This window comes from Podarcis cretensis (genome assembly GCF_951804945.1).
Source record: "Podarcis cretensis genome assembly, chromosome: 14".
Lineage (NCBI taxonomy): Eukaryota > Metazoa > Chordata > Lepidosauria > Squamata > Lacertidae > Podarcis > Podarcis cretensis.
The window spans coordinates 3403874-3415568 of NC_137183.1; the positions used below are offsets into that span (position 1 = coordinate 3403874).

At 47.3% G+C, this 11695-nt stretch overlaps 1 long non-coding RNA gene across 1 annotated transcript in view; it reads left to right on the forward strand.

Annotated features, from left to right (window-relative positions):
- LOC307203027 overlaps positions 1-11695 on the forward strand; it is a 180261-nt gene that overhangs the window by 2541 nt on the left and 166025 nt on the right. The gene's annotated exons all lie outside the window — the stretch shown is intronic.

The following is an 11695-nucleotide window of genomic DNA, read 5'->3' on the forward strand; positions in this document are numbered from 1 at the left end:
TCTGCGTGACAGTTTCCGGCGAGGGGTGGGGGTCCTTAAAGGGGGTCCTGATACCTCCTCACTGTTCTCACTGGAAGTATCCCAGAGCCTCCCCTCCGACTCCCTTTCCCTTGGAGCTCCTGCTCTCCCCCTACTGGTTCCCTCTTCTGCTGAAGTGTCTCTCCTATTCTCCTGGAGCCTTCCCACCACCTGTTCTTCCGATGGCAGTTCCCTGACATCCACCTCCCCCCCAGGGCCCCCTTCACCCCCTCCCGCCTCTTCTCCTACTGGCGGCGAGGATGGAAAGCCCTGGAAGGAACTCTCCTCATCCTCAGAGGATTCAAACACTTCTAGCCACGGCTTTCCGTCTCTTTCCCCATCTTCCTCTCCTTCGTCGGAATCTGTTTCCACCTCCACCCCTGACTCTGGGAACCCTTCAAACTCCCCTTCCTCATCTGTGGTCCCGAAGTGTTCCCTCCTAAATCGTGCCACGGGTTGTGGTTTTCTTGGGAAACGCCGATGAAACGTTTCTATTAAAATCTCGTCATTGACTTCCTCTGCCGGTACCCATGTGTTTTCTGACTCTTCCTCCCCCTCCCATTCTACCAAGTATTCCACCTGATTTCCCTTCCACCTGGAATCAATGATTCCTGCCACATCCATGTTGTGTTCTCTCTCTTCTATGACGGGTGTCTGGGTGACCTCCCTCTCATGTTCCCCCCACTCACGTCCCTCTCTGTATGGCGACAGTAATGACCTGTGAAATACTGGGTGCAATTTCATGTGACTGGGCAATCAGAGTTTGAATGCTACTGGGTTGACCTGTTGTATGACCTCAAAGGGTCCCAACCGTTTGGGTCTCAATTTCTTACACCCTCCCTTGAACGGCAGTCCTTGGGTGGATAGCCACACCCGGTTACCCACCCTTATGGTTTCGCCTTCCCTCCTATTTCTGTCTGCTTGCTTCTTATATTCTTCTTTGGCTTTCTCTAAGTTGAGTTGGAGCTGACGGTGGATCGCTTCCATCTCTTCAACAAAATGTTCCGCTGCAGGTACACTCCACCTCTCCCCTCCTTCTCCTGGAAATGCCCGAGGATGACACCCATAATTTGCCAGAAAGGGACTCATCCCTGTGGACACGTTCTCCGCGTTGTTGTAGGCAAATTCTGCCAGAGGTAACTTGTCTACCCAGTCATTTTCTCTGTCCTTTACATAACACCTCAGGTATTGTTGCAAAACCCCGTTTGCCCTTTCTGCCTGCCCATTTGTTTCTGGGTGTCTGGCGGTGGAAAAACTTACCTCCACATGCAGCAAGCTCATTAGCTTCCTCCAGAACCTGGAAGTAAATTGTTTCCCTCTGTCGCTGACCACCCTCAAGGGGGCGCCATGCAACCTGAAAATATGTTTTACAAACAACTTTGCGGTTTCTTCCGCTGTGACTGCATGTGAACAGGCTATAAAATGGCACATCTTAGTTAATAGATCCACCACCACCATGACAGCTGTTTTTCCTCTGGATTTTGGCAGATCTGTCATAAAATCTATGGATACCATCTCCCATGGTCTTTCTGGTGTGGGTAAGGGTTCTAATAACCCCGCTGGTGCCAGCCTCTCTCCTTTTGCTCTCTGGCACCTGTCGCATCCCCGGACATACTCCCGTACGTCTTCCCTCACCTTGGGCCACCAAAACTCCCTGGTAACCAACCACATGGTTTTGTGCTGCCCGAAGTCCCCCGCCGTGGGGCTGTCGTGTAACTGTCTGAGCACTCGGCCTCTTAGTTCCCCATCTGGTATGTAGAGTGCCCCTTTGTAATACAATTTTCCGTTCTTTTCCTCAAAACCCCCTGTGTTCTCCCCTGTTCCCCTGAGTTCCCTGAGCTTTTCTTGGGCGTATTCATCGTTCTCGGTACCCTCCACCAGTTCTCTTTGCCCCACCAATGCCGCCCCACAAACCCAGTGGTCCTCGGGGATGATATGTCTTTCCTCCGCTGCTCCCTCCCCCTCCAAGTACTCAGGTTTTCTGGAGAGAGCGTCCGCCCTGACGTTCTCTGGCCCTGGCACGTAGCGAATTTCAAAATTGAACTTGGAGAACTCTTGCGCCCATCTTACTTGTCTCTGGTTCAGTACTCGGGCCGTTCTCCAGTATTCTAGATTTTTGTGGTCTGTCCGCACTTGAACCTTGTGCTGCGCCCCAATCAACAGGTGTCGCCATTTCCGAAACGCTTCATGGATGGCGAGTAATTCTCTGTCGTACACTGTATAGTTCCTCTCGGATTTGTTCAACTTCCGCGAGAAGAAGGCACACGGTCTCCATTCTGACGTATCTTTTCCCGGCTGTAGGAGCACGGCGCCCACCGCTCTGTCTGACGCGTCGGTCTCCACTCTCATTGGCTGCTGCAGATCCACGTGTAAGAGTTGCTCTTCCGAAGCGAACGCCCTCTTTAACCTTTCAAACGCTTGCTGCGCTTCTTCCGTCCAGACAAACTTCTTCTTACTGCTGAGACAATCCGTGATGGGCGTCGTTAAGTGGGCAAAGTTCTTGATGAACTTCCGATAGAAGTTCCCGAAACCCAAGAACCTTTGCACGTCTTTCTTAGTTTTCGGTGGTTTACATTCCAGTACCGCTTGAACCTTACTAGGATCCATGGCCAGCCCCTTGTCTGACAACCGGTACCCCAGGAATTCCACCTCTCTGGCGTGAAACTGACACTTCTCCAGTTTCACCCACAGCTGGTTTTCTTGCAGTTTGCTCAGTACCTCTCGTACATCTCGCACATGCTGCTCCTCATTCTCTGAGTACACTAGTACGTCGTCTAAGAACGCTGCGCAGTTCTTGTAAAGCAATGGTCCTAGGACGTGATTCATGAATGATTGAAAAACGGCCGACCCCCCCTGGAGGCCGAAGGGCATAACGAGGTATTCAAAGGCCCCCAAAGGGGTAAACATAGTGGTTTTCCACTCGTCTCCATTTCTCATACGTATCAGGTTGTACGCCCCCCTTAGGTCCAGCTTGGTAAAAATCTTCCCTTTCCTCACCCTGGTCAGAATGTCATCGATCCTGGGCATGGGGAAAGCCACTGGTTCGGACACAGCATTTAGGGCCCGGAAGTCTACGACCAGTCTTGGTTTATCTGTATTTCTTTTGTCCACAAAAAACACTGGGCTACCCCCCACCGCTCGTGACTCTCTGATGAACCCTCGCTTGAGGTTCTTGTCTATAAACTCCCTTAACTCCTGCATCTCCCTGTCTGACATTGCATACAGCTTGCCCACTGGCAATTGTGCTCCTGGGAGTAAGTTGATTTGACAGTCAAAGGGTCTGTGCGGGGGTAGTTTATCTGCTTCTCTTTTGCTGAAGACATTAGCCAAGTCGGCGTATTGTCGTGGTACCCTCCCTGGGTCTGTTACTTCCATCCTTGCTAACGTGGCTTGGGTGCCTACTTGGCTCTCCCTCTCCGTGCAATATGCCAGGCAATGTGCTGACCCAAAGGAAACCACCCTCTGGTGCCATCCCACTAGCGGATCATGCAGCGCTAGCCAGCTCATTCCCAAAATAATGGGTGCTCCTCCCAAGGTGGCTATATTAAACGCTATCAGTTCTGTGTGCCTTGCCACCCTCATTATCATGGGGACCGTCTGCTGGTTAACAGCTCCTCCCAACAACGCCCTCCCATCAATCGTGGTCACCTGCAGAGGGTTATTCAAGGGGATAGTCTGTATCTGGTGTTCGGCTGTAAACTCCTTACTCATAAAGTTGCAGGAGCTGCCTGAGTCCAATAGCGCCTTCACTTTTAGTGGGTGTCCGTTTGCCAGCTCTAGCAACACCTCTATTACAAGAGCTGGTCTTGGGGGTTCTGGCGTGGGCACATTCACTGTTCCTTGGCCTGGCTGCTGTACCCCGATGGTGGCAGCCAGGCGTTGGCTTTTACTTGCTCCTTAGCTCCTTCTCCCTCCTCCCCAACAGCTCCCGCCATCCCTTGCCATTCCTTTCTTTGCGGACAAACTCTGGCAAAGTGACCTGGCTATTGGCAGAGAAAACATTTCTTGGCGCCTTTTCCCTCCTTCTTCCGCCCTTCACTGGGGTTTGAAACTGCGCGCGCGTGCGCTGTTCCGATTTCCATCGGCTCTGCTGGCAGGGAAGGCTGCTCTGGAATCTCTGGAATGCGGAAATCCCTCCAAAGCTCCCCTTTCCCTTCCCGCTTCTCCAAGGCTCTGGCCTCCTGGCGTGATCCTATGGCCAGCGCTGATTTAGTCAGATGGTCCATAGACTCCGCCCTGGGCGCCCGGGAAAGTTCGTCTTTCACTGCCGAAGATAGTCCTTCTTCGAACAGCATTTGTATCGGTTCCGCTGACAAATCCCAACCTAATTTATGGATCAACATGGTGAACTCAGTCCAGTACTCACGGACAGATCGGTTCCCTTGTTTACACGCCATTAACTGTCTGCGCGCCACTCCCTGCTCAATCTCGCTGGAGAACATCAGATCCATGGCGCGAAAAAACTTCCTTGTGTCCCTTAGGGCTTCATTATTGGCTGCCATTAGGGGCCTCACCCAGTCTTTCGCCCCTCCTTCGAGATGGCCAATCACATACGCAACAATCGATTCCTCATCAGGAAAATCATCAAACTGCAGATTGAGGGCATATTGCATCTCTGTCCTAAAGGCTTGATAGTTCCTGGGATCACCCCCAAACTTCTGCACCAGTCCTGGCACCTTCCTCGAGAGTTGGGTGGCTTTCCCCTTTTCTGCATCATGAGCCCTCCTCTCCTCAAGCCTAGCCGTTTGCAGAGCTAACTGTACCTCCAACATCCTGTACCTTTCTTCCAGGCTCGGACCGGCTGCAGCTGCTCCCCCATCTCCGGCTCCGGCTGGGTTGCTCATGATACCTCTCCTTGCACAAGCTGCTTTCAGAGACTGTCAGATTGCTGTGGTGGGATAATGAGCTGCTTGTGCGTAAAAGCTTGATCCCTCAGAGCTTACTCAGTGTAATGAAGCTCTGCCTTGAGCGGAGCCCTTTGGCATGGCTCCGTCAGTCGCTGGTAGTATCTGACAGTGGGCGTCTGCGGAAACGTTTCCAACATAAAAGCTGTTTGACGGAAATGCGTCTCCTGGATTCTCTGCGTGACAGTTTCCGGCGAGGGGTGGGGGTCCTTAAAGGGGGTCCTGATACCTCCTCACTGTTCTCACTGGAAGTATCCCAGAGCCTCCCCTCCGACTCCCTTTCCCTTGGAGCTCCTGCTCTCCCCCTACTGGTTCCCTCTTCTGCTGAAGTGTCTCTCCTATTCTCCTGGAGCCTTCCCACCACCTGTTCTTCCGATGGCAGTTCCCTGACACTCATCCTCTAGAATGTATGGATTATGTGGTGCACTTGGTTGGCAATGTAGTTCTATGCTGGGAATTCCCTATCTTCCTTCTGAAGAAAGGAGGTACAGATATTTGGAGCTTATTCTTGGCTTTTTGTGCGAGAAAAAAAACGAGTGTAGTTTTTTTCTACCATTTACAGAGTTGGGTTGGGGGAATCCAGATTGGGAAGGTTTGGAATAGGTAGGTTAATTTTGGAGAGTGATCATTTTGATCACGGCTATTTTGTCTGAGAGGGTGAAGTTGGTGTTCTTCCATTTCCTGAAGTCTTTGTTAATTTCTCACCACAGGGGCTTGTAATTGTGGATGTATAGTTTGTTGAGGTTTTTGGTTATATGTATCCCTAAGTATCTGAATTTGGTGCAACAAAATTTTATCTTTGTGATGTTGGTGAATTTTCAAACATTAGAGAAGCAAAATGAAACAAAATTCCCTTTACTACCTTTTTATTTATTTCTTTTATTACATTTATGTTTATTGAGGAAAGTGTCAAGATATGCCAAAAGTGTACTTTTGGCATATTAGACATTTATTTTCTTGAATTTCTTGAATTTACTGGTATGTGTTGTTTTGGTAGTGTTAAGACAAATATTGGCTTCAAAAGCAGTGCACTTTCAGGTTGCTTATTAGTCAGTATGAACACAGCGGATAGCACAAAATTCATCCCTCTGTTTAACGGTTAACTGGAGGTCTCCTTGGATTAAACTTCGGCATATAGGCCACATTTCACCTTCACAGATGCACTTCGATTTCATCCTGTGTTTTCTCATTAAGAGTTTTTGTTTAACAGTTTTAAACACACAGCGGTAAATTATTCCTTTCCCAGTTTCTCCAACCTTTGCCCTTTTAGGCTTCAAACCTTTTTTATTTTAGGGGAGAAAACTATCTCTGCAAGAATACTGGCTGTTGTGATCCTCCTTCCACATAAAAGAATTACCAGAGCCTTTCCAGAGTAGCATTTTTCTTATGGCTGTACTTCACAAAGTGGGAGGGGACATGGCAGAAAACACAGGGTGGGTGTGCATGAGGGTAAGGCATTTTCTTCCTAGTTAAACTTAACTTGTGCTTAATAGTCAGTTCTACTACAGTGGTACCTCGGGTTACATATGCTCCAGGTTACATACGCTTCAGATAACAGACTCCGCTAACCCAGAAATAGTACCTTGGATTAAGAACTTTGCTTCAGGATAAGAACAGAAATCGTGCTCCGGCAGCGCGGCAGCAGCGGGAGGCCCCATTAGCTAAAGTGGTGCTTCAGGTTAAGAACAGTTTCAGGTTAAGAACGGACCTCCGGAACGAATTAAGTACATAACCCGAGGTACCACTGTATTAAACAGATGAAGGCAATTACCGTATTTTTCGCTCTATAAGACGCACCAGACCACAAGACGCACCTAGTTTTTTGTGGAGGAAAACAATAAAAAAAATATTCTGAATCTCAGAAGCTAGAACAGCAAGAGGGATCGCTGAGCAGTGAAAGCAGCAATCCCTCTTGCTGTTCTGGCTTCTGGGATAGCTGTGCAGCCTGCATTTGCTCCATAAGACGCACACACATTTCCCCTTACTTTTTAGGAGGGAAAAAGTGAGTCTTATAGAGCAAAATACACGGTACCTCAGGTGGCATATGCTGTGGGTGGCAGCCCCTACCCCTTGCTCCTTTAGTTCCTGTAAGCTAGCCTGCTGTGCTTAGGTACAGTGAATGAAGAACTCCCATCACCCCTGTTAAATTCTACCAGTTTGGCCAGATTCTGTATGTGCATTGGTGAGAGAGCAATGTCTTCCCTGCCACAATGGGAGCTTATGCCAGTGCAGCTTCTGTGCCCTCTCCTTCCTCCTTCCTCACCTATTTTTAGCCTGAAGCCTGGAGAACTTTGATATATTTTTCCATATACTCTTTTATCTTCCTTCCTTTCAACATCTAGTTAAGAAAACAAAGTGAGTTGTGATTTTCCATGACAAATTTTTAAAAACAAAATGTGAATTTATTAAGATGCTATTACATTTTAAAATACAGTCCTTACTTAATATATATTTTTTGTTTAAAATGCAAAAATACAAAGATAAGAAAAGGTGTCATTTCAGAGAGTTCCATATTATTCTTGGATTAACTTGTATGATAATCATTTCAGTACTAGAAACAAAGGATAAAGGCTTAGTTAACACATCACTTCATAATGATGTTGCTGGGTTTGGGGTTTTGTTTTGTTTGTTTTTTGCTGATGGAATACAGGCAAACAATGAAAGGCATCTGCATATTATATCAAATAGCATTACCAGACATGCAAAGCCAAATGATCATGTAATTGCACAAAACTGTTATGCAAAAGTAAACTGTGAAGGGCAATGCTACCAAATTGTATTCCATGTCATTGTTGTAATCATGACGTTGTAAACAACTTCTGAGATAATGCTTAAAAAGGAGTCTCAAAGAAAGCCTTTGCTTCAATATATCAGTGGGGCGTGGGTGTATGTATGTGAAGCCAGTTTCTGGATTCCATTGTGAGCACACTCTATAACAGCCTTCCCTGACCTGATACCCTCCAGTTGCTGTGGACAACTCAGCTCTGATGGGTGTTGTAGTCCAAAACACCTGGAGGGTGCCAGGTTGGGGAAGGTTTCCCTTTCATGTGTCTGGGTTCCTATTTTTGTCTTTTTGCTTTTCTGCTGGGGAAGAAGGGGCTTAAGATTGACTTGTCTCCTTAAGCCTAAGAGTTAGGGGAATCAAAACACTAAGTGTAGGGAGGAGACACAGAGCGACCACCAATAAAAACCCCTTGGACTGTGGGAAAGAGCAGAGCCACTGAAATGGGATTCTACATACAAAGCAACTCGGGATCCAGCTGTAATACCTTTAAGTTTATTGTACATAATAGGACTACCAGGAGTTAAACATAAACGTTTGACCTCTAATCTGTGAAAAATTAACTTTTCCATCCCAATACTGTAGCTGAAATCCTCTTTTACTTAGGTAATGTGCTTAATGGTTTGATTAAAAAGAAAAAACCTCCACCTTTGCAGGGGGGAAAGCAGCCTCCTGGAAAGAATAGGAAGAACTTCCGTTACTCATAATAGAATGCTATTCACAAAAGGAAATAAATTATCATATATTATTTAGTTGTAATGCTACAAAGCGAACCTTTGGATAAGTAACTGTGCTGTTCTGTGCTGAAGCTCTTGCCAACTCCCCATTTGCTGTATCTGAATAACCAGGGGGCAGAGCTCAGTGGTGGAGCAGTTGCTTTGCATGTAGGAGGTCTTGGGTTCTATCTCCAGCATCTCCAGGTAAAGCTGGGAAAGACTCCCTGCCTGAAAACCTGGAAAGCTGCTGCCAGTCAGTGTAGACCATCCTGAGCTAGATGGTCTGGCTCGGTATGAAGCTTCATCTTCTTTTCCTCCTGTGTCATAAGGGTGCAGAGCTAGTTGTGAATAGATTGTGCATTTCTGGTGTGTGCAAAATGGAAATGCTTGCAAAAGCAGGTTTGTGGGGTACGTATCATCTGGTTGTCCAGAACACGATTCTGCACCTGCTGGTGTTTGTCACATTGGCACTGGGAGCTAGATGCAGGAGGGAGGGGAAAAGGAACACCCACCACTCCGTTTAAATTTCTCCCAATTCCCAGCATTTCTGCGGGAGATTCTGGTAATTGACTTGTAGATCAGGGTACAATGCAGCTGCTATTTCTTTTCTTGAGCAGGTCTCATAACTTTCACCTGCTTCTATTCATAAAGCAAGTTTCATTTCCTCTTTCGCTGCTTCTGCAGTCATTGAATACAAATGTCCCTTAAGCAAGTCTTCAATTTTCTCCCTTAGAGTCTACCTATCCACCCTTACTGTAACTCAAAGATAGCACCACCCCCACCGCATTTGGAGTGCTCTGAAGCAGTCCCTTCCTATCAAATGTCCATTAACAGTTCTTCCACAAGGCAGCAGCACCCATGTGATGCTATCACTTAAGGCAATCACCTCTGTTCGACATAATTTGATCAGGAACTATAGAGACCTACAGGGTACATTAACAAATGATTTTTAGGAAGGTGCAGGAATTTGGGGCTATGCCAAACAGATAATACAAGACTGTGAAGGCCAAGACATGTGTGCAGACGTGTAACAGTAGCCTGATGTAGGGGTGTGAGATATTATTATTATACCCCATCCATTTGGCTGGGTTTCTCCCGCCATTCTTTGCAGCTTCCAACACATAAAAACATAATAAAACTTCCTGATATAGGAAGGAACTTTTAGATGTCTTCTAAAAGTTGTAGTTCTTTATCTCCTTGACATCTGATGGGAGGGTGTTCCACAGGGAGGGCTCCACTGCCCAGAAGGCCCTCGGAGCTAGATCTCTGTCCACTCTGAATGATGGGGGTACAGACGCTCCTTCAGGTATACAGGGCCAATGCCACTTAGAGCTTTAAAGGTTAGCACCAACACTTTGAATTGTGCTTGGAAATGTACTGGGATCCAGTGTAGATCCTTTAGGATTGGTGTTTTATGGTCCGGGTGGCTACTCCCAGTCACAAGTCTAGCTGCTGTATTCTGGATTAGTAGTAATATCTTAATTAGATATCTTAGTCCACGATTTCTGAAACAATACACAAACTGAAATGTGGCCTTCCTTAGAAATTAGCACTTCTCTGAATTTTGCAGTGTGATTCTCTAGCCAACCTATGTTTACAAAAATGCATGTACAGTCGTACCTTGGTTTTTGAACAATTTAGTTCTTGAATGTTTTGGCTCCCAAACGCTGCAAACCTGGAAGTGACTTCTGGTTTGCGAACTATTTTTGGAAGCCGAATGTCTGATGGGGCTTCCTCAGCTTCCAATTGGCTGCAGGAACAGAAGCCGCACTTTGATTCCGTTCAAAGGTACGACAGTACTAAAATGTGCAAAAAAATGCATGGAATAGTGAAAATAGCACACAATAGAGTATATTTGGGGAAACTTTCACAAAAGTGTGTATTTTAGGCATACAAAGATTTGTATTTTATGATAAATTCACACTGAAATACTGCTGAATTTTCATAAGGACTAATAAAAAAATGCTGGTGTGTTTGTGGAGAACTGAATTTAAGAGTGGAAAAATTAGAAACCAAGAGAAGCCAAATCAGGCAAATTTGTGCCTTCCTACCCGGACACAGGTGGTGCTGTGGTCTAAACCACAGAGCCTAGGGCTTGTCGATCAGAAGGTTGGTGGTTCGAATCCCCGTGACGAGATGAGCTACTGTGCCCAGACCCTGCTCCTGCCAACCTAGCAGTTTGAAAGCATGTCAAGTGCAAGTAGATAAATAGATACTGCTCTGGCGGGAAGGTAAACGGTGTTTCTGTGCGCTGCTCTGGTTCGCCAGTCATGCTGGCCACATGACCCAGAAGCTGTTTGCGGGCAAACGCTGGCTCCCTCAGCCAGTAAAGCAAGATGAGCTCTGCAACCCCAGAGTCATCTGCAACTGGACCTAATGTTCAGGGGTCCCTTTACCTTTACCCTGATGCCCCTTTTTGAGCAGAAAAAGCAGCTTTTCGAAGGGCAGTTGGGACTGGACAAGGTTGCTCCCCCGCCCCATTATGCTGCTGCAGATCACCTCCACCTTGGATTTTCCCCCTCATGGAAGTTCTAATGTCCATTTGCAATGGCATAGATGCAGTTGGGAAAGTTGTAGAGAGAGGACATCATTTGAATCAGGGGTGTGAGTTAAGTTTCTCCATTTCTCCAATCTTGACTGCATTTCCAGAAATAATCTTTTCAATATAAAGAGGGCCACCCGAGTAATGCCATGTGCAGCTGAGTATAACATCTAGTTTTGCCCTTAGATGCAATTAAAGTTTCAAGTCCCCATTGTTGTTGTTCACCTTTTGCTTGCAGATCACCAAAAAACACCACTGCCTTAAACCAAGGACATTACTTGCTGAGTCACATGATAGCATTTGAGGTATGGGAATCACCTGAAGCAAAAGTGTCCCCAAACAGTAAAATCACAAGCTTAGAAGTTCCTGTATTGGCCCGGATATAAGACACACCCGCAAATAAGCTGCATCTTTAAATTTCAAGGCTTATTTGTGGGTGCGGCCCACCTCCTGGCACTACCACCCTGAACGGGGGGGCAGGGGGGCGGCTGGTGCTGGTGTTTGGTTCCGAGTGCGCTGTGCGCCTGCCTCCCGGCACTACCTCCCCAAACTGGCACCGAGGGAGGCTTGGGAGTGGCAGGTAGACTGCGCACTGTTGCCCCATGCTCCCGGGCTGCTTCCTGGCAGGGGGGCGGTAGCTGTGCTGCTTTGCCGGTGGCCTCCTCCCCTTCCCCCTTTATTACTGTGGCTTGGGGGAGGCTTGGGAGATGCGATCGAGACGGGCGCCGTTGTC